Source organism: Acomys minous, assembly GCF_964271855.1.
Source record: "Acomys minous genome assembly, chromosome: 6".
NCBI classification, from domain to species: domain Eukaryota; kingdom Metazoa; phylum Chordata; class Mammalia; order Rodentia; family Muridae; genus Acomys; species Acomys minous.
The window spans coordinates 127113626-127137493 of record NC_140487.1 but is presented as its reverse complement, the minus strand read 5'-3'; positions in this window follow the sequence as shown (position 1 = coordinate 127137493).

Below are 23868 nucleotides of genomic sequence, written 5' to 3'. Positions count from 1 at the left end.
TTCCAACAAGGCCACGCCCACACCCACAAGGCCACACATCCACCTCAACAAAGCCACACCCACTCCAACAAGGCCACACCCACTCCAACAAGGTCACACCTGCCCCAGTGAGGCCACACCTCCCCACACCCTCCCTGAGGGAAACAGAATGTGGGTGGTGCTTGGCGAGTCAGGAGAGCCTAGGGTTAGGGTGGCTGTTTATTGCGGCTGAACAGGACAGTCCTCAGCAGATTCTGCTGTTTCTGCAGCAGGACTGGACACCACTACAGCTTCTCTATGCAGAAAGTTCCTTCCAGATGTGGAAGAACTGCAGTGCGTAGTGTGAGGTGCGGAGGTACCGAGGCTCTCTGCGGCCTGTGACCTTTGCCTGGTCACAGTCTTGGTTTGCTGCTCTAGTCAAGGCTGACTAGGAACCCAGCTCTACGCCAGAGTCCGCAATGACAGTCTGCAACAGCCATGCAGCCCCAGAAGTCAGCACTCCACACTTTCCTGCCTGGCCTCCGGCTCTTACCTTCTTTCCACCTCCTCTTCTGTGATGTTCCTTGAGCCTTGGATGGTGGGAGCTTGGTGCAGCTGACCCATCGCCAGCTGAGCACTCATAGGCGTTTCTCCTCAACACTTTGACTAGTTCTGAGTCTCTGCATGAACCACAACCCACTGTAAAGTGACGCTTCTCCACCAAAGCCGAGAGCAGCAGGTCTGTGGGTATAAACGCAGGTAGAAGACATTCCTGCAGCGTGGGCATTCCTGCAGCGTGGGCATTCCTGCAGCGTGGGCATTGCTGCAGCGTGGACATTGCTGCAGCGTGGGCATTCCTGCAGCGTGGACATTGCTGCAGCGTGGACATTGCTGCAGCGTGGACATTGCTGCAGCGTGGGTGTTCCTGCAGTGTGGACATTCCTGCAGTGTGGACATTGCTGCAGCGTGGACATTCCTGCAGGGTGGACATTCCTGCAGCGTGGACACGTAGCAAACCAACAGTTGGTTCCCTGGTAGGGGCCTTGATTGCCCCAGTCAGTCTTTTGAGCGAGGTCATAGCACTAGGCATGAAATCTAAAGTTGTCTATGGGCTGGTGGGTAGTCACATGACCATGTACATGTGGGCAATAGCAGCGGACTCACAAGGTTCTTAGTAACACCAACAGAAACAAAAAAAACGGATGTCGGTTGGGAGGGAGATGGGTTGGGTGTGCTAAGGGGTCAGGCGTGGGCCATGCGGGAAGACAGACACAGGCACCGGCAGTCTCCACTAACTGGGATGACTATGGGAATGTGTCATCCACCTGGCCAGTGGATCTTCCAGATGGTTCTTCCTGCTAGGGCGTTCCTGAGCAGACCACAGCATGGGAGCACAGGCGAAAGTGTAGGCTGTGTGACCCTCCCCCCAAATGTGCGGAAGACCCACCCACAATACTTCAGGATGTGACTATTTGGAAACAAGGTCTTGAGGGGTAAGAATTGAGCCATAGGGACCCTAAGGTGGTGCTAACCCAATACACCTGGCTAAATGTGGACACCACCAGACGGCAGACAGTATAGAGAGGAGACTGAGGAAAATGTGACCCTGCACCTGTGGAAACTAGTCTCAGCCATGAGCCAAGGAGTCGCAAGGTTGCTGTTGACCACCAGGAGTCACCACGGGAGACAAGGTGGGTGCTCCCAGGCATGCAAAGACGAGGAATCTCTGAGCACTTACCCACAGACCTGTGTCCTTAAGCATCTGGACCAGCACATTTCTGCTGCATCTTCTCATAGTGCCCAGGGTGCTTCTATGGACCAGGTTGGTGGGCTGGTCAGAGCTTATCCCCAAACAGCGGTGTCTTTGAACATAGTGCAACCATCAGAAAGATGCAGGCAGCCCCAAAGAGAGTAGTGCTGTGGTGGAGACCCCATCACTAAGGACACTCAGAGGAAAGCAACTCTAGGGGGACCAAGACTAAAGTGAGTGTGCAAGCGCAGTGTCCCCGCCCAGATGGCCCAGGCTAGACCATGTTCTGTTCTCAGGGAACTAGCAGGATAACTGTGCATGCTGAAGTCTTCCAGGTCACCAGGGTGTGTGTGTGTCTTGTCTAGGAGATGCCACACATCCTAGCCCCGGCTTCCCTGACTTGCTGTCTGCTTTGAGCACGACTGAGTCCTCAACCTTGAAAGGAATGGGAACAGCCCCTCCCCCAGGGTGTGAGCAGCCCGCCCCCAAGTCAGAGCTTTCATTGAGTCACGCTAAAAAAATGAAATCACCAACAAGTCTCAAATTTAGATCGGGCACATCAGCTCCACCCTGTCCGCACTCTGTTCCTTCCTGTGAGATGACCTGAGTCAGATGGCCACAGCATGCCATCTTTAGAAAGGTGTCCCTTCCTATGGATGCGCCTTTCCTCAGCTGATCTGAATGAGGGCATCCTGGTGCTCCACAGAGAGCAATGAGCTAGTGGGAGGGAGGACCGTGAAAGTGCTCCCTTGGCTGAGTACCCAGGCTAGCCTAGGGCTGTCCCATATTCAGTCCTGAGCATCCCCTTTGTGAATGGCTTCAGATCTGACTACAGGAGGGTCCCTCTATCTCCCTGTCACAATGCCATCTCACCACAATTGGCCCCCATCTACTATGCAGGTCCTCTTCTCCACCAACCCCCATCTCTGCCATGCATGTCCCCATTTCCATCATACATACCCGATCTCTACCCCACACAGCCCTGCACTTGCCCCACATAGCCCTATACCTGCCCCACACAGTCCTGTACCTGCCCCACACAGCCCTGCACCTACCCCACACAGCCCTGCACCTGCCCCATACAGCCCTGCACCTGCCCCACACACAGCCCTGCACCTGCCACACACAGCCCTGCACTTGCCACATACAGCCCTGCACCTGCCACACACAACCCTGCACCTGCCACACACAGCCCTGCACCTGCCACACACAGCCCTGCACCTGCCACACACACAACCCTGCACCTGCCACACACAGCCCTGCACCTGCCACACACAGCCCTGCACCTGCCACACACACAACCCTGCACCTGCCACACACAGCCCTGCACCTGCCACACACAGCCCTGCACCTGCCACACACAGCTCTGCACCTGCCACACACATCCCTACACCTGCCCCACACAGCCCTGCACCTGCCACACACAGCCCCGCACCTGCCACACACATCCCTGCACCTGCCACACACATCCCTACACCTGCCCCACACAGCCCCGCACCTGCCACACACAGCCCTGCACCTGCCACACACAGCCCTTGTTCTTTCCTCACTCAGATTTGGTGACTCAACTCTGCAGCTTCTGCCAATTCCTGCTGATGAATTCCATGGTTCATCTGAAAGGAGGTAACTAATTCTTTGTGCAAACACAACACAAAAGAATCCTGAAACCCGTTTGTAGCAAGAACTTTAAACTCATTTGTGAATCTTTTCATCAAATGCAAACATCGGTAGCTTTGAATCGATGGAAAGACCACAGAGAATACGTCGTTTGGGGAGGGTAGGTGTCCACGAGGCTGGGCTTTTGTTAGCAGTGATGTGCCAGAAGACATCTGCGGGGATTTGGAAGGACAAGCTTCAGGAGTGTGTGAGCATGTGTGTGTACTCGTCTGTGCACGTGTGCATGTGTATGTATGTGCATGTGGCACGTGTGTGCATGTGTTATAGTTTGCACTAGCGGGGATGTATGCTTGTGTGTGTGTGTGAATGTGAGTGCAACTGAGGGGCAGGGGCAGGGCTGTGTGTGGCAGGTGCAGGGCTGAGTCTGGCAGGTGCAGGGCTGTGTGGGGCAGAGGCCAGAGGTCAATGTCAGGTGTCTCCCAGTCACTCTCCCTCTTATCTTTTGAGACAGCATCTCTCACTGAACCTGCAGCTCACAGACTTGGCTAGCATGGGCAGCCAACGAACTCCAAGGATTCTCCTGCGTCTGTGTCCCCAGTGCACATTACCACTTTAAGGTTTTATGTGGTTACTAAAAATCCAAACTCCGGCCCCCAGGCTTACAACACAAACACTTTACTTCCCGGGCCATCTCTGCAGCTCCTGATCAGCTTCCTTTAAGTGACATAGGCCATCACTTGCTGCAACCATAGAGCTGCCTTGGTGTACAGACTCTGACCCTCAGTGACAGCAAGGCCTATTGTCCCAGGTGTTTGTGACATGTAGTCTTGGGCCTGTCTGCAGTGATGGCCACACAGCTGGCTAACCAAGAAAGGAGTGCCCCAAGCCGTGACTCCATCCTTTCAACCTGTAGTCCTCCATCTCTCCCAGTGGCACAGGCATGGTTCTGTGACCAGGTTCCACCCTCCTGGAATGCACAGGGGACGTCACAGCCTTATAGTGGAACAGCACAGACCATCAGGCCAGGGATCTCGTGTTGCCGAGATCCAAGCTCATAGGCTGGGGCTCAGGTGGATGCTGAGGTTTGCTTCTTCCCACCCTGGCTACAAAGGCGCACCCCGACCCAGTGTCTCTCAGGAGCAAACCCTAAGGTCGGCTATAATGACCAAAGAGCAGCAGGCCCCCCTGGAAACCCGTCCCTATGGCTTGCTGGAGTGGGTGGGGCTGGAGTGCAAAAGGAACAAGCTGCCTGAGTAGTCAGGTCCACCTCAGCTAGTTGCCTCTGAAAGCCCAGGTTCCCCTGAGTACAGAGCTGTAAGCTGGGCAGCCTGGGAAGGAAGGAAGGCAGTCTCCCCAGGGAGGAGAGCCTCGCCTTACCGTATACCGCTGCCAATTTTAAGTTTCTAACGGATCTCATTCAGGTTGAGCAAGTGTTAGCTCTGCTAGGCTCTGGGCTCAGATATTTGATCAAACAGCAGAGGAGAACTTGCAGTGGCGGCAGGAGTGGGGGGGGGCGGTGGCAACTGGGGGGGCATTTAGATTAATATTTAAATCAGTGACTTGGATAAGGCAGGTGACCTTTTGTAGTGGTTGGGCTTTCGTCCACTCAGTCAGAGGCTGCAAGAGAAAGATAGGTAGGGACCCTCAAAGAGGGAGGGGGGCTTCCGGTTTGTGCTCCAGCATCCAGCAGGCATGAATTAGTGAGCAGCCTTGCCAGCGCCTCCCTGCAGGGCAGCCAGCGGCAAACCCAGCATTTCCCTGCCTTTTTGTTCTGTTTCTTCTATCTCCTCTCTCTCTCTCTCTCTCTCTCTCTCTCTCTCTCTCTCTCTCTCTCTCTGTTCCTCCTTCCTATTCTTTCTCTTCTCTCCGTCTTCCTCTGTCACTATCTCCCCTCCTCTGTATCTTATCTTCCCCGCTCTCTGTTTCTTTCTCTCCCTCCCTGTCCCTCCCTCCCTCTCCCTCCCTCCCTCCCTCCCTCCCTCCCTCTCCCTCCCTCCCTCCCTCCCTGTCTCTCCCTCCTTCCCTCTGTCCCTCCCTCCCTCCCTCCCTTTTCCCCTCCTTCTCTCTCTCTCTCTCTCTCTCTCTCTCTCTCTCTCTCTCTCTCTCTCTCTCTGTCTCTCTCTCTGTCTTGTCTCTCTCCTTTATCTCTTGCGAGAGTCCTGCCTTCAATACCTGTACAAGCGCACGGCTAAGGAGAATTCCGCCTTGTCATACTAACTCTGCGTTTAAACTGGATAGAGCACTTTGAATCCTAAATACTTGGTTTCAGGCTCCAAATAGGATCAGAGTACAGAGTACAGCCGGGCCGAACTGCACTCGATGCCCAGCTAGGAGCTGCCCCTGTCCCTGTGACTGGACTGTGCCTTCCAGAAACCCTGTCTACTTCTCAGCTCACAGCTCCCCCCCCCCCCACAGGTTCCTTGGAGTCTCTACTTTGTTTCGGGGGAGGGTGACCTTGCTCCAAGTCCTTTGGCTGCACCCAGTGCCATTAAATCTCCTACTAATACTAGTTAGAAGGGAAACAATTTAAGGCTTAAATAATTCATCTGGCTTCACCACAGCTGGTCATTTGCTAACAAGGAGAACTGACTTAAGAAGCCAGTGTTGATCTGGGGTAGGGAAGCCTCCCATGAGCATCTCCTCTTTCTCGAGACTCTGCCACCGGGTTGGGAAAGGCATTCTGGGTTACTAGCTGTTTTTTTTCCTCAGGTGTTCTGCAAGCCGACTGGAGGGCGTGGGACCCTCTCAGCTGTCTGTCTACAGGAACGGAGAGTTCCTTCAGCAGGACCAGCTCAACATGGCTCTGGGGCTGCAGAATGAGACAGCCTGAATTTCTGTGAGGTCCAGACCAGAGGGAGTTCCCATCGGATCCTATTCGAGTGGATCGAGGAAAGACTTGAGTGCTCAGGGTACATCTCCATGTTTCTGTTCCAATGACATGCTTGTTTATATTTAAATAATTCACGTGGAGACAACATAATAAGGCATCAAAAAATGGACTTTTCCCTTTGAATAGACTCCTCATAATTTTGTCCATTTAATTCATTCCCTTCCAAGCTCTTTGTTCATTGAAGAGGCGAGTTTCGGGTGAACCATGACTCGCCACGTGCGATGACTGAGGCATCCTCGTGTGAGCCACCTGCCTGACTCCAGGACACTGCACAGGTGAGGAGGAGTTCGCTCCTGGCCAGGAGAGGTCTTCAAAGTCAGTGTCTGAACAGCTATAGTTAGTGGCAGTTGTAGTTGATTTATCTGACCCATCTAAACTCAGCACGAAAGACATCATCTCAGGTGAGGGAGAACTTAGAAGTTCACAGCCGAGCCTTCAAACTCACGCTGCGCACACCACCACAAATACGCCCAATGATTATTGTCAATTAAAGGCAACAGAATCAACGGGGGTTGGGGAGGCGGCTCAGAGGTTGAGATACTTGCTGCTTAAGTGTTCGCTTTTATTTTCAACTTGACACAATCCGGAGTAGTCTGGAAAGAGGGAGCCTCAACAGGAATTGTCTAGATCAGACTGTGGGCGTGTCTGTCAGAGATTGTCGCCGTGGATGGCTGATGTGGGAGGACCCAGGACACTGTGGACAGCACCGTGCCTGCCCAGATGATCGGATCCTGGCCTGTCCAAGACGCCTAGCAGAACCTGAGCCCGAGGAAAGAGCTGCCTGTACACGTGTTCTACCATGGTTCCTGCTTTGAGTTCCTGTCCTGGTTTCTCTCAAAGACAGACTATCACTCGATAGTATAAGCCGAACCCTACATGGGAGACTCGAAATGCTGTTCTTTCAGGACCCTTGAGATAAGTTCCCAGCACCCACAGCAGGTGACTCACAACCACGTGTAACTTCAGCTCCAGCAGATCTGACGCCCTCCTCTGGCTCCCACAGGTACCCACACACAGATGCTCCACCCCTAAAATAAAAAATAATTTTTAAAAAAGAAAGAAAGAAATCAAAAAGGAAACGGGTGTTGAGTGAGTCCCTAGGTCTGTCCTGAGACTTTTCCAGAGTAAGCCCGTCCCATCTTATAGTTGGGGCTGACACAGCATTGCTAATCTCTCTGACAGAATCATTAGGGACAACAGCAAACAGTCGCTGCTGTCCCTCAGAGAGCCTGGAACCTCGCCAGAGCCCCGGGCTTCCAGAGAGCAGACGTGGGATATTGGCTCTTGCTCCAACTGCCGCATAACTGAGTTGTTAAGATCTGCACAGGTTCTTGCCCCACACCTCCCCCTGGGGCCAGGTCCAAGACGGTTGTCTTGCATTAGTCTTCTGTGTAGGGATTTGGTGATTCATGACAACATAATGTAGCCAGGTGCTTGGGAGCCAGACTCTCACTTACAGAAATCCTTCCTGAAGATGTCTTAGAAATAAACATACACAGGGCACTTTATTACAGGCTTGTTGTTAATTAGAAATATCAGCTCTACCTAAGATCCCCTCACAGAGCAGGGTGGCTAGAGCCTGACACACATGAGGTGTGGCCAGCACAGCCTCGGCCACAAGACATGAAAGCTGCCCGGGGACCGATGGAAAGATTCCCAGGCTCTACAGTTTCACGTGAGAAGCAATGATTGAAAGGAGGAAGGACAGAGGGAGAAGACGTCCATCATGTGGAGAAGGACTAGAGTCCTATTTGAGTAGAGCAGCCTTCACGGGGGTCTCAGATGGGCTGCCCCTGCCGCCAGGACAAGCTCATGTTAAAAGTGGGTGTCGAGGCCATAGTCGGTTTGTTGAAGCTGCAAACCCGAGGGCAAGAATCAGGATGCTGTCTGTTCCCCAGGTGTCTGTCTGTCTGTCTGGCCTCCCTGTCACATCCAAAGCACCTTTGCGTCTGTCTATGAATCGAGTGTTTGCTCGCTGTGAAGGCTGGCATTTTGGATCTGACTACATCCAGCACACAGCACTGCTGGATTAGCATCCTGTGGAACTCAGTAGAAGCTCACTGTGTCCCCCATATAGATCTGTGGTCCAGAGGTGTCTTAGATGCTGGGCATCAGGCCTGGCTCTCTGTCAGCCATGGGATCACCGGGATGCCACGAGTGCTGAGTGCCCAAGCAAGAATGATGTCGTGGTGGTGGTGGTGGTGGTGGTGGTGGGTTGCTGAATTCGCTTTTACCGATGATGGGTTTATGGAGATGCCCAGCATCAAGGTGCATTGAACAAGCTGATGACAAAGACAGAAAAATCTCCAAGGGGAGACAAGACCTTCGATTCCCCAGCCTGCAGACTGTGGGAGAGGAAATGCTTCCTCCGCACTGCACAAGGTGGACTGTTGTTCCAAAGCCTTTTATAAGCAGTGCTGGTGTCACTCCCTGCTTGACACACGAGAGCAGCAATTTGCCCTCAGAGGCTCCAACCATGAGTAACAGACTCTGTTACAGGCTTGGAATGTGCAGCACCAGGCAAGTGCCCAACAGTGAGGTGGGCCAACTCTGTAACAACCGCTACAGCAGGGCCACACATCAGCCCCACTTCAAGCCTATACCTGGCTTTCTCTAAGGTTGCACATTCTGGAAGCTGTACAGGCCAGCTCTGCTCTGTTAGCTGTGCAGACGCAAGACTTGAGAGTGGCTAGGTCACAGCCTAAAGGCCATGTTGCCTTTCTTTCCCTAATGCGTCTCAGGTTGAGGGAAATGTTCCTGAGGGCCTTTGGAAGGCAGCAGGCTTAGGAATGGGGTGCAGAGGGGGATGGGAGACCCAAGAACAGTAACCTCCCTCTTTCTTCACTCAGACAAAGCAAGGACAGAGAGAGGCTGTGCAATATGATTAAATTGTTGCCAACCAAAGTCACCTTGGCTTGTCAAGCCCCACGAAGGCCAGCCTTCAGGCAAGCAATAAAGCCAGTGTCTGTGCAGGGCCCAGTTTGGGGATCTGCAACAGTGAAGGTGATGGATGGCTGTGCTCAGGGATAAGGGACACCGCCCGAGGGACAGGGCGGGTGTCGCTTTCCTCAAGGAGGCACAGGGGCAATCTGGGAGATCTTGGAACTGAGGCCCCAGTGAGCTTCTCTGTGGAGGTGGACACGGAGCCCAGTGAGGAGTCTCAGTGGATGTCATTTTCTTTATTTCTTTTTAAAGTTTATTTAAGTAACTCTGCCCCTACCCACCGTGTGTGTGTGTGTGTGTGTGTGTGTGTGTGTGTGTGTATGTGTGTAAGTACAGTGCCCTAGAAGCCACAAGAGGATTCCCTGGGATTGGAGTTACAGACAGTTGTGAGCTGCCATGTGGGTGTTGGGACTTGAACTCAGGTCCTCTGCAAGAACAGCCAGTGTTCTTAACTGTTGAGCCAACTCTCCAGCCCCCAGAAGAAGTCGTTTTCCCATCCCAGCTGCTTCACCTCAGCCCTATCCTTCCCCCCTTTCGTGGTTCAACCCCATGAGGAGCCCCATTGGCTAACTCTAGGGTTCCTCTAAATGCAGGTCGACAGATTCTGAGTCTCCGGAAGGATTCCTGGAGGCAAATGAATCTCCTTTCCGCTGAGACACTCCAAAGGGGGAGGGCACCTCCTAATAGTGCCACACTCCCTATGGCCAAGCATTCAAACACCTCACACCCTGTGTCCACGGTGACGTTCCTCTCTCTTCAGTGTCTTGCTAATTCACCTTGAAGTGTCGGATCAAGTTCATCATGACTGCCAAGGGCTCCTGAAGAGGACTGATTTTAGGCTTCTAGAAGGGTGAATGAGAAACACCAGGGATTCCTGCATGGCAGAGGCAGAGGCAGGGGGATCTCTGTGAGTCTGAGGCCAGCCTGGTCTGCAGAGTGAGAACTAGTTTTAAGAAAGAAACAGGGAGGGGTGGGAGAGTGTAAAGAGGCCTCTAGAAAGGTGTTATTTTCTAGGTGTGTTTCTGAGGATGTTTCCAGAGGAGGTTGGTGCAAGAGGCTGAGTGCACCAAGCACAAAAGACCTGCCTTCCATGTGGGAGAGACTGTCCAGGCCTGAGGAATGGTCAGGTGCAGAAAGCAAGCAAAACTGGCCCACGTCTTGGACACTGAAGCTCCCGGCTCTCTGGCCTCAGAACTGCAGAACTTGTTCTTCTCTGTGCTCTGTGGCTCCCTGCCTCGGTCTGACAGTTGCACCGATGGCTTCTCTGAGGATCTGTGTCCAAGCCCCCAAGGGTCTGCAGCCTGTAAATGGCCCATGGGAGACTCCCAGCTGTGGTGACTGAGTCACTTCTGTTAGGATTCTTCTTCAGTCTGCCTACCTGTGATGTCAACCTGCTTCCCTGCCATGGGGGCGTGGCCCTGCCCAGAACCATGTAAAAGAGAGACCCTCCACATCTCTCTCTCTCTCTCTGGGGTACCTCTTCCCCCTTCCCTTCTCCCCCCATGTCTCCGGAGATAGTTTCTGTATCCTCTTATTAAACCTGTTAAGTGGATCTGTTGCGTGGTGTGGTTCCAACCTTTGCCGTGCACTTTTTAACAACGTCGCTGGTGACTTTCCTCTTCTCTTCTCCATCTCAGACTCAGTAAACACAGCTGTCCCACCAGAGGCTGCCAGTTTGTTATTGTGCTGAGGAAAGCTAGAGGTGCTGGGGTCGGTCAGGGTAGGGTCCTAAGCGCACCTTGGCCTCAGGAAAGAAACAGATTCCAGTCTGGTGGGCCACCCTACAAAGGCACTTTGTTTTGTTTTGTTCTGTTTTGTTTTTTGAGACAGGGTTTCTCTGTTAGCTGTAGCTGTCCTGGACTGAAGGCTGGCCTTGAACTCACAGTGATCCACCTGCCTCACCTCTTGTTCCCAGTCTGCACCAAACCTGACTAAGATGCAAGAGGCATCCGAATGGGGAAGTAAAGGATTTGGAGAAGCTTCAAGAAAACCAGCAGGTTCCCAGACTCTAAATGCAAAATCAAAGCCACGGCTCTCAGCTCCAACCCGCCGGTTGTCACATTCGTTTGTGAGAGCAGAGATGAAATTCATAGTGTCGCTGCAAATTGTGTCTGTTCTGTCGTTAGCCGGGGTGGTGTCATCTGTGAACATAAACTCCTTAGCGTGTGCCTTCCTGCTGTCTTCATCTTGACTGGAGAAGCAAGCCTGAGCACAGAGTAGCGTGTGCATCATGTGCATCTTCCCTCAACTGACCCACGGAAACAGGAGGATGTGCAGAGTGGGCGGGGAGGGGTGGGCCCATGCGAGACTTGCCTAGCAACAGCAAAAGCTTTGCCAGCTCCGGCAGCCAGTGCAACCAGAGCCAATTGTGCCACTCAAAGGACATTCAAGAAGATCCAAGATGGGCTGGGCTACTTTGTGCCTGATGTGGGCTTTATCTGCTAGCTGAAATTGGAAAAAAATTCATATGAACTTCTGATACAATCTGGACATTAACTGAGGTGTGGAACATACAGAGGCCCTGTGAGCAGCTGCTGCTCTTGCAAGGTGGCAGCAAGCACTGGGTGGGGGACTTCTTTAGATGAGCCAGCACCTTCACCCCAAACACATGGGTGACCCACATGGGGAGTTGGATGTGATGTCCCACTTTTCTATTCCCACTTTGCATGGGGGAGGGGAGAGTAAAAACCCCCTCCCCAGAGAGCTCAGGTGTTTCACTGTTTGTCTGCCCTGGTAAGGCTTTGGTTGCACCATATGCTGGCGCCCTGCAGATCAGCTGGTGTTGGCCCTGTTGGCAACAGGCTGCCAGTTTGCTGTAGGGAAACATCACAGCAGGGAACGTAATGCTGGGTGCTGTGTTGCTGGAACCTGTCCCCACAGGCTGGGTCCCTCACAGCAGAAGGTTTGTGTTGAGCCTGGGAGTCCGGAGACAGGCACCAGCAGGTCTAGTCATCTGGTAAGAGTTCCGTCTCTCTGTGTTTTTACCTCACGGCTCAAAGGACAAAGCAGAGGCTCTGCCTTCCAGGGAACAAAACTGTACCATGAGACCTCTCAATGCAGCTGCGACCCATCCATGGACTTGTCACCAGAACACCCGCCACAGCCTCCACCTCCCAGCGCCATGTTCTTCTGGGCTAAGCTCTCAGTGGGTGAGCTTAGGGCACTGACTCACACCACAGCACACTCTAGTGCATGGGAAGGAGAATTTGGCCAAATCTAGCAAAATCCAACATCCATACCCGGGTACCAGATAAAGCCAGCCATAGCCAAGTGCTCATCGCTGGAGGAAGATGAACAGCCGTGCTGCCCCGTGTGGTGGCGGTTCTGGTTCTGCAGCTGGAACGGGCAGGAGGGAGGGAGACATTTCAACAGCTCTGGGTCAGCGTGCAGAGGGTGTCAGTGTGAACCACCAGGCAGTGTGTGGAGACAGAAATTGTCATCACGTAGGGTATGACTGAAATGACACACATAATTTTATATGCAGATGGATGGACAGAAAGACAGACTCATACTCAGGTTTTCTTGCATGGTGACACTATCTTTGTAAGACATCTTGTGCACCACAGGCAATGTGTTGATGTCCTAGAGTGTGACCAGGGCTTTCCTTGTAGGGGGCTAAGTATCTAAAGGGCTCAATAATACTACATGGTTCTTAGCTTAAACGAAAAATATCCACCCAACCTCTGCGGCCGTCTCACTAAAGATTCCTTAAATAGGGGCCAGTGAGAAGGCTCAGCAGGTAAAGTTGACTGCTGTCCAGCCCAGGGACCTAAGTTCAAGCCCTGAGGCCTACAGAGTGGACGGAGAGAACCAGTTCCTGCAAACGGTCCTCTGTTCTCTGCACACACACTCTCACATGCACACTCATAGTGTGAGTCATCGCATCCATGGAAACCCACCGTCCACTGGAGAAGAGCAAATAAACCGTGGCTGCAGCGCACCCTCCGAGCCCACAGGAGAAGCTCGGGGCCCTCAGCTGCTGCGGACCGCAGACTTGAGATGCCAGACAGTGTGTGCCCCCGCCCTTGTCCTACAGGAGAGGAGGCAAGGACTCCACCAACCGCCAGAGCAATGATAACAACAGCGTGTAGTTGTAACCATGGACAAAGCCCCGGAGGCAGCTGGGAGCTCACACGGCCAGGCCTGCCTCGGCACTGCCATCCACACTAGCAGCCGAAGTCAACTAAAAGAGGTGCAAGATGTTTACAGCCACCAGTTCACAGTGACACAAAGGACGAAAGAATATGAAAGTGTGTTGGGGGGTGGGGAAGAAGAAAGGGAAAGAAAGAGGCAGTGTGGTGGGAGGGAGAGGCAGACAGACAGAATGACAAAGAGGAGAGAGAGAAAAAAGGGATAGAGAGGGGAAATTGAGAGACAAGAAGAAGGAGGAGGAGGAGGAGATAGATAGATGGATAGATAGATAGATAGACAGATAGACAGACAGACAGAGATAGATGATAGATAGATAGATAGATAGATAGACAGACAGATAGATGATAGATAGATAGATAGATAGACAGATAGACAGACAGACAGACAGATAGATGATAGATAGATAGATAGATAGATAGACAGACAGATAGATGATAGATAGATAGATAGATAGACAGATAGATAGATGATAGATAGATAAATAGACAGACAGATAGATAGATAGATAAACAGACAGACAGACAGACAGACAGATAGAGATTGGAAACAGGCATTGGGATACAATAATCAACTGAAACACTCAGATCTTTCTTGGATTTTGATTCAAACAAACTGTAAAACAAAAACCAAAGCCGGGTGTGGTGGTGCACACCTTTAACTCCAGCATTCGAGAGGCAGAGACAGACTGATAACGGAGTTCGAGGCCAGCCTGGTCTACAAAGTGAGTCTAGGTCAGCCAAGGCTACACAGAGAAACCCTGTCTCGAAAAAACCAAAACAAAACAAAATAAAAAGAAAAGCCAGAAAACCCAAACAAATAAAAACCAAGGAAGAAAATATAGAAGGAACCTTGGCAATTTGCAGGGGAATGTTGAAACTTTTATGGAATCAGCAGCCACTTACACGTGGTGGTACCGCAGTGTGCTGCGTGACCGAGACTGCTCTCCTGTCTGGGAGATGGAAGCCAAAGCATCCCTAGTAAATGCCACCAGCGCTGTGGCTGGCGCTGGCTTCTTGGTGGCCCACGGAGATGGGGAAGGCTGCTGGCTGATGGGAACACAGCTCAATTCCACTCTTTATTTTGGCTTTGCATATTCACCTGAGTCTCCTATAGTCAAGGGATTTGAGGAGCTTAAGTCACTTATCTACCAATCTACTGCTGATTAGATTCTCCCAAGCCCTATTTGGCTCCAGAGAGGCATATTCTGAACCCAAGATAAACATGTGAGGCCTCTCAAGGATGCTGAATCTGGGTGAGCACGCCTCAATATTCTCAGACTGTAAGCATGCTGGCCTGCTGACCTCAGGTGGGTACCAACGATGAAAAAAGTTGTACCTAAGGTCCTGAGCTGAGAAAGACAAGGAAGTGGCTCAGGAGGACAAGGAGGTGGCCCCTCACGGTGACACAGGAGCACTATAAGCTTAGTGGAGAGAGTAAGGGAAGGCTTAGCGCCATTCAGGGAGATTCATTCTTGAGTGACCAGTAGTGGTTCAAATGCTGAGCAAACAACTGCTGCTGTTCAGGGGGCTTCCTTCTAGCGCAGAGGGCAAGGGAGGGTGTGCATACACACATTTATAGACAAGATGCTTTCTAGGCTGGGGAGATGGGGCAGTGAGTAAAGGGATCACCGTGCAAGCCTGAGGACCTGAGTTCAATACCCAGAGTCCACAGAAAAAGGCCAGGCATAGCAGCAGACACATGTAATCCTAGCACCGAGGAGGTGGAGATGGCAGAACGCTGGAGCTTGCTGCTCCGCTTAATCTGGGTTGACTGGTGAGTTCCAGGCTAATGGAAGAGCCCATCTCAAAAGACGAGGCAGATGGCCTCCACACTCCCATATAGACACGTGAATATACATTTCACAACATACATAGACACACAAACTCAACAAACAGCACCCAGACGTTCTCAGCTAATATTGCTTGGGTCCAAACCTGGAATACGCAGCAGAGGTAACCGTGGTCATAAAAGCCAAAAAGTTATAGAGAAGGTGTGGCCTGTGCAGACACAAGAAGGGAGGGGCCAGGGGCCGGTGTGATGGCTCAGAGGGTAAAGGTGTCTGCTGCCAAGGCTCAGGGTGTGATTCTGTCCCTGGGGTCCATGTGATGGAAAGACAGAATGTGTGTTCCTGCAAGCTGTCTAGACAAACATTTCATCAAGAAAAGGGAGGTCCTTCCTTGCGAAGCCACAGGCAGGCTTTAGTCTGTTCTGCCTCTTGTTCTGGCCCCCTCCTGCTGTGCTCCTCATCCTTTAGAGGCTCTGGAGGCTGAGGAACTCACTCTCTCACTCCCTTGCTTCCTTAGGACTCAGTCGTGGCACGGCCAGCTCAGCAGGGTTACCCTCCTTTAAACACAGGCTTCGCCCCCCCCCCCATTCCCTCACTTCCACAGGACACGCACCATGGCCAGCAAACACCATAGATTCCCTTCCCTCTTGTTCCCGCCACCAGGAGTGTGTCAGCTCCAGGGCTCAGGCTTGGGAACCCTTGGACTGCCATGCCATCTTTGTCTCTAAATTAGTACATAGTACTTAGGGACACACAATACATATTTCTCAGGCACACAAGTAGCCAAAAGAAGAGAGGGAAAAAAAATGTCAATTTCATATGTCAGCAAGAAAAGTAAATTGTAATTTCTATTTTTGCAAATGGACACTGAAGAAAGGTCAGAAATACGTCTATGTGAAGATGTATAGAAATTTTATGCAGAAAATTAAAGATTTACTTTAAAATACTGTAGGGAATGTCATTAATGCATCATGTAAAAAGCTGCCTTCAAACTACTCCGTAATGTCTAATATCTTACAACTCTGAGCAAATCTCAGCTGTTTATAAAGAAAATACAGATGAATCGATGGACAGTTCAACCATGAAAGGAAAAGCGAGCAAGAACATCCTCAGGCAGTTGAACGGGGATGTGGAACAGGGGAGACCAGGTACCAGTGTCACGGGTGCTGACCAGTGGCCCAAGGTCTGCAGGGTGAGGCCAGTGACAGCAGGGAAGTGTGCACAGTGGACCTCAGGGTGCCACAGTGAACACACTTCATAAAAAGGGCAGGGACAATTGGCCATATAGGCAAATGAGATAAACTCAGGTCCTGCCTCCTGCCACATCTAACTCCAGTTATGTAAAAATCTGAATGAGAAAAGTAAAATGCTCTAACTTTGGGAAATTGTGGGGTGATTTAAAAGATTTCAGAACAGAAATTTCTTAATTTCTTTCTTTCTTTCTTCCTTTCTTTCTTTCTTCTTTTTGGTGAGAACATTGAGCTTTTTGGGCTTTCTTACAGAGCACGCATGTGAGGGACCCCAAACTCGTACATCACCTCAAAGTCCCACCTCAACATGGTCCTGCAACTTCACAGAAGCTCAAGGTACTCTTTAAGTAAGATCACCTGCAGCTGGGGGCGGGGCACTGGTCGGAATACCAGGTGAGGGGCTCAAGGTGCTTAAAGTCAAGTTTTTAATGAGAGGAAGGAAGCCCATTGTTAACTGGATCAATTATTTATTTATTTATTTATTTATTTATTTATTTTTTGCCTTGTTTTGGTTTGGCTTGCGGTGCCAAAGATTAAACAATGGGCAAAGAATTTAAATTGCTGCCTGGTGGTGGTGGCGCACACTTTTAATCCCAGCACTTGGGAGGCAGAAGCAGGCGGATCTCTGTGTGTTCGCGAGATCTGTGTGTGTGTGTTTAGCCTGGTCTAAAAAGCAAGTCCAGGACAGCCAAGGCTACACAGAGAAACCCTGTCTCGAAAAACAAACAAACAAACAAGAATTTAAATTGCCTTTCATCACAGGAGGTCTACTGATGGTCCTCAGGCCTGGGGAATGGTGTCTTTAGGAAAACAGGAGTCCACTTCCCACCAGTTAGTATGGCTGCCAACAAACTGAACCAAATATAAACACAGACACTGACAAAGCCCTGAGGGTGTAGGTCACTGGCCCAACCCCTGGGGTTCATGGTGTGAGTCCAAACAGCCGCTTTGTGAAGCAGTTTGGAACTTAAAAATGTAATGGTCACATGATCATATATGTCATATGTAACACAGCGACATCCTCAAAGATATGTCCCCATTCCAACCTCCAGATTCGAATGTGAGTGTGTCACCTTCTGTAGCACAATACATCTGGGCTGGAACCACCAGAGCCGCAGGATCGTCCCTGTGCTGTCTGGGCCCCTCCATTTGAGGCTGTTTGTTACGACAGCCAAAGGAAACAAGTTCACCTACCATTTCCATTCCTGGGAAATGGGACAGGAATTCCAGCCTGTTGACAGGAATATGCACACCGTAAGTCTTGGTAACTAGGATGTAGGCTCAACTCAGTAGCCATGCGCTCTCACAGGGGCCATCCTGTGCAAGGAGATATTGCTTGGCCACAAAAGGAATAGAGTGTTGATGAAGGATGCGGAAAAGACGGATCTTAGTGACCATAAGCCAGAGAGGTCGCAGGGTGAGGGTTCCATTTGTATCACAGTCGGTCCCAGAGACAGGGGCCAGAGTGGTAGTGGCTTCTGGGGTCTGGGGAAGGGAAACGGGTAGTGATTGTTCAAGAACGGAAGGTTTACTCACCGGGTTGTGAAAGCTTCCTGAACTCTTGCTAGGCAACGTGCTTAGGAGGAGGTCCCCTGCCCCCATCTTCCAAGGCGGGGACCATGAGCAGCCTGCACGCCCACTGGGCCTCGGGAGATCCGAGTTCCAGCCTTCCACACTTACCCAGCAAAAACTTTAATTGCCAAGCCATCTCTCCAGGTCCAAGACAGCTGCGGCCTTGAAGACAAACAGATCTTATGGACCAGCTGGCAACCATTTAGAGGGGCCCCTCTTTATGCCACAGTAATATGAGGGTCCTTAAGGCCAGCTTCCCACTCCACAGTGGGTCCACAAAGCCCATTTTTTAGCTTGCGCTATTTTGAGTTGGTTTCCACCACTGTTATGCAAAAGCACTCAGCGTGAGCTTTTTCTGGCCCACCATCAAAAGCTGGAAACATTTGTGGAACTGAATTGCCCTGACTGTTTCCAGGGAGAGCGAAAATGGAGGGCCCAGGAGCTTATTTGTCAAGTTATTTTCCAGGCACCCCGGGTCACCGAATGCTACACTATGCGCACTGTGTCTGATCGTCCCTGAGATGTCAGGGCCAACATAGACTTCCTGATTCTCAGCCGTGGATGCTAGGATGACCACGTGATCTGGATGTTCTGGGGGAGCCACTTCCGTCTTGGGGAAAGATGCTTCTGTTCTGGCAAGTTATGGTTCTCACCCGTGGTGCTTTCCTCCTGCTGCAGAGTGATGGGATCTCTGCCTGGGTCTTCTCAGAATTAACCCATGGAATGTTTGCTAGTTAAATTACTAACATGTAACAAAAGATAGTGAGTCAATTTAAGGTTATTTAATTTCTGGTCAGAGGGTAATTTGGGGGCACAGAGAGGTATAGGGCAGAGGGGGCATCTGGTGTGTGAGGTCTGGGCAAGCAGGACAGAGGGAGAGGCCAGGGACCGTGGGACATAAATGGGGACACACAGGTGTGCCTCAGGCATCCAGGTCCTGCCTGGGTACCCGCTGGGGCACGGACATCACCCTTACCCAGGCTGAACAGGCGTGACAGTCCACACAAGCTTGGGGCCCTTCCTTTGGATCCATCCTCTGTTCACCCACTGTGAATCTATCCGGTCAGGGCACTCTCGCTGCCAGCTTCTTCCAACACCAAGTGGAGCCACCATTCTTGGGGCCTCCTGCGTCACGACCGACCACTTCTTTGTCATGACCACAGTCAGTGGCAGCCAGAGCCTGATTTCTACTGTTCTCGACTCAGCTGTCTCCCCTCTGACCGGTGATTACACTGCTACCCAGTGCAGCCTGGGGTACCTAGTCACAGCCCCCAGTTTGCAGCAACTGTCAACACAGCTGTCCGAAGACACATTCCCAGCTGTGGAGGAAGCCGCACACCTTCCAAAGGCCCCTGGAGACAGGCAGGCAGAGAACACTAGAGACCAGGCCAGGAACTCCAGGCTCCACTGTGCGGCGTACCCTCCACCTGCGCACATATCCCATTAGCAAAGCTGTCTCACATATGAGGCAATGAAAGGAGTTACCTCTTGCTGTCCATCACACAGGAAAGGGGACTCCTGAGTGTGCTGGGGTGTGGAGAGAGAGTTTAACATGCCCTTTTCTGTCTTAAGCACAAAGGACCAGGCAGGAGAAGTGGGAAGGAGCAGGGGGAAGCGGGGAGGGGTGGGGGGTGGAGGTGATGGGGGTGAGAGGGGTGGGGGGGTGAGGGATAGCTTACCGGATGGGCTTCTTGTTTAAAGGCAAGTGGCACAGGGGAAGATCACAAAGCGAAATTGGGGCATGAAGAAATAGATGCCGGTGATGGCGTCTTCCAGCTGAGCCCTGCTCTGTTATCTGCTAAGCGCCTATCTTTCCAGGGAGGAGGTGGGGTGGTTATTATTAAACATCCTGAGAAATCAGATGGATGCCATAAAAGTCATCTGGGTGGCACTTCATTATATTAAAGCCAATAATCGAAGAACCCGTGTTGTATTGCCCGCAAACACTCGGCATCTGAGGCCTGTCTTTTATCTGTGCATTCATAAATGCCTTATGGATAATGGCTGTTATAAAAATGACGAATTGCTTAGGCAGGTTTTTAAATTTCTTTAAAGGAAAGATCGTTTTAGATGTGCGTTTCTTGAGGGACATCACAGCAGCAAACATGTTTGTTCTTTAACTTTACCAGGTGCCTTGTTTTTTTTTTTTTTTAAAGGGTTTTGTTTTGATTCTGAAGGAAAATGTTTGCGGGCACCCACATCTCTAGATTTTCAGAAAATTAATTCCGTAGATGATGTGGAAACGATAGCCTATAAAGTTAATGAGATATTACCGAAGGCTGGATGAACAATTAGCAGTATTAGCTGCAAAGATAAAGCGGGACCCAGTGCCACCTAACAGAACTGCACTAATTAAATTGAAAATTACAGCGCGAGCACGTGAAGACAAAGGCAAAAGGGATGTGGCGAGAATTATGGGGATAATATTGCAACAGAAACATTGGTATTAAAAAATGAGAGGGAGGGTGTTGCATTGAGACATCCGTCCCCCTCCTCCCTTGGGCATCTCCCAGTTGGTTTCTTTCATGCCTCTTCCTACAACCCGTTAGTCCCCTCCACCTCGGTCTCATTCCTGGCCATGGACAGCAGGTCCTAAGATCGCAATTTCTGTTTGCCCATCAACCATGAAGTGGCTGGGCCACGCCTAAGAGTCCTTGCTGACCCCACTGATGGGTCACTAACCCTTCGGAGCATGAAATTGGCATGCAGAGATAGAGAGCCCCCCCCTCCCCCCGGGGAGAGCCAGCGGTGCCTCAGATCTCGGTGCCTTGTGTTTAGAACCCACGGCTCCAGCTCCTGTCTCCCGGGGACAGGGGTGGGGCTGGCTGCCTTTGGCTTTTACTCTGTGAAAGTAAAAATTTCAGCTCTTTAGCTTTTGCTTTGTTCTGCCTCCTCTGGGCCTTACAACGCACAGAGCCTGCTGGAGATGGAAACAGACAGAGAAGATGCCAGGGGCAGACAGGTCTTCCTGCTTGGTGGAGGCCTGGAGTAGGGTAGAGCTGTTTGCTGTAAGGAGACCCTGGAAAGCCGTGTGTCCGCTGATGGCACCTTCTCCCCAGCAGGCCTGGCGTCTTCCACCCTCCTTTCTCATGCCTTCACGAAGCAGCGCGGGGCCCCACACGCTTGCTCTGAAGTCTAAGCTCAAAGCTTGCTCTATGTTGCTGCCTTCACAGCGGATACAGCGGACACAGCGGACACAGTGTTGTACTCAAAAAACAGCCACCGAAACTAAAATATATGACAAATTCTGTAAATCAAACCAAACTCAACTGTTCCTGCTGCCCAACTCATGACCCACACCTGACTAAAGGTCTGGAGTCTCTTTGTCCTCCCCCAGGACGCCACAACAACTGAAAGCATGTCCCAGCATGCATCTCCAGCCCCTAGCTGGACTCCTGAAGAAAACAGGATTGCTTGAGACAAAGTTAGAGAACTTGGTGCTCAGCTTTGATGCATAAAATGGACAGCTGTCCCAGGCTGGCAGGCTGAGACCTCAGCTCTTACTAATGGCAAGGAGAAACTCCTGCACTCCCTGAAAGCACTCCGGGCAAGCACAGGAGCCCCTCTGTGAAGGCCTCTCTATCCCAGCATGCCCTTCTTCTAGGAAGAACCTACATCTTTCATTAGCTGAATTTCCGCTTCAGTTGCCCTTCCCCGTGGGAGCCAGGGCCGAGTTTTCCAGATGAGGCCGACACCCTACAGGGTACTCTGCACCCTAACAAAATGACCAGTCTTTGTTCCTGACCTCTCTACCAGCCTAGAGCTGAGCTCAAAACACACCCATCCAGGTGAGAGCCAGCAACCCCACTTGTGAAACAAATGTTATCACATTGGGTGGAAATAGTTGTTGAAATGGCACATTCACAGGGGCTAGACTAGAAAGCCCTTGAGCGACTGACTCTCATGCCTGAGAACAGAGCTGTGTGGAAAGACTTCAGGGTACACACTGTAATCCTTCCAACGATTAAATTACCTTAAACTGACTCATTATTTTAGAGTTACATGTTAATAATTTAACTGGCAAACATTTCATAAGTTAATTCTGAAAAGACCCAAGCACAGACAGATTTAATTAATTCCATATTTACACTGACTTTGGCACTTTCAACGTCGAATGATTCTCCTGGAAAGGCAAGCAGTGTGTAGATGTGTTCTGCAAACAATGAAATGGCAGCGCCTTTCCGATACCATTCTGAGAGGGAACTGCTTAACAGGAGTGACTCCTGGGGTAGGTGATGGCTCCCACATGGCCCTGTGATGCAGTCTCGCTCAGGCGAGTGTGGCTCTGGTGGGAACATCAGGGTTGACCCTGCTGCCTTTACTCAAAGATTGGCAGGCGTGTGTCTGGGAGACAGATGGCTCAGTGAGTGAAGAGCTTCCACACAAGCTTGAGAACGTGAGTTCAAAAACCCAGAAACCATGTAAAGCCAGATGTGGTGGTGTAACCTCAGAACCCCAGATGTGGTGGTGTAACCTCAGAACCCCAGATGTGGTGGTGTAACCTCAGCGCTCCTGTGGGAAGACAGAAGCCAGGGGCAGGTGACTCCCAAGGAGCTTAGCCACAGATAAGACATCAAAACAAGACAGAAGTCACAGACTGATACCTGATGTTGCCCTCTGAACTCCATATACGTCACCCCCCCCATGGCATATGTAATCCCAGATACACACACACACACACACACACACACTCACGCACAAAGGCACACACTCACTCACATATGCACACGCACATACTCACTCACACATGTACACATTCTCACACATACACTCTCTCACACACACACACAGTCGGTAAGTGTACCATCCCATGGGCATCTTCTGGTGTGTATGAGACAGGCCTATGTCTCAATAAGCCACAAGACTCAGATGATAAAGTTTAAGAGCACGTGTGTCTCAGAACAACATGCAAATTGGGGCTGTTAACCACCCACTCAGGAGTAAGTGTGTGTGTCCACATGTACATGCATGCGTGTGTGCAGGCCACAGGTAAAGCACAGGTGTCATTCCTCAGTTGCCATCCATCATGATCTTTAAAAGACACCTCTTACTGGCTTGCGGCTCACCAGTCAGGCTAGCCTGGCTGGTAAGCTCCGGGAATCCATGCTTTCCCTCCCCAAGCTGCTGTTACAGGTGTATGCTGCCACACCCAGCCTTCTCATACAATGTTTGATTAACTCTTTGAGAGCTTCATGCATGCATAGTGACATATTTTAATCATATTTACTCTCCACTCCTTCATATAACTCCTCCCAGGTCTCTCCCTTCTAATTTCATGTCCTCCTTTCTGTCATAGCCCACGGAGCCCAGTTTGTGCTGACCACAAACTCCTGGGAGTGAGGCCATTCACAGGGTCGTGGTTGACCTACCAGGGGACACACCCTGGAGGAAAACTGATTGCCCTTCCCTGAGAAGTCACGTCACTAGCTCCTCAGCGAGGGGGCAGTTTTGCAAGTTCTTCCCGGTCCGCACTGGAACATCGACTCACCCACATCGGGCACATGAGTGTTGGGACTGAATTTGGGTTCGTATGTTTGGCACAGACAGTAATTTCCTGACTGACGCCAACCATGCCCTCTTCAGTGTGGTGGTGGTTGGACCCTGGACCAAGAACAAGCACAGCTTGACTTGTCATTTCGCAACGGACCGTGTGTCATACAGGAGCCACTTTCAGCACCGCGTCTGTGGATAGCTCCAGGGCCTCAGAGTCTCTGTGAGCAGCCACTCCCTCTGTGCCCTCCACAGTGAGGCCTCCTGGGTGAGTCTCTCCAGGAACTTGTCACAGCCTCCAGTTTTTCTTCTCTGACTTGTGAGAGGAAACACTGGACCATCCTGCTCCCATCCCGTGTGGCCCACTACGCCCGTCCATCCCTTGATCTCACGCCTCGTCTTCGTTTGTTTTAAAAAGAGATGGACGTTGGCTGCTAATTAACCCACCTGACCCCGCAGC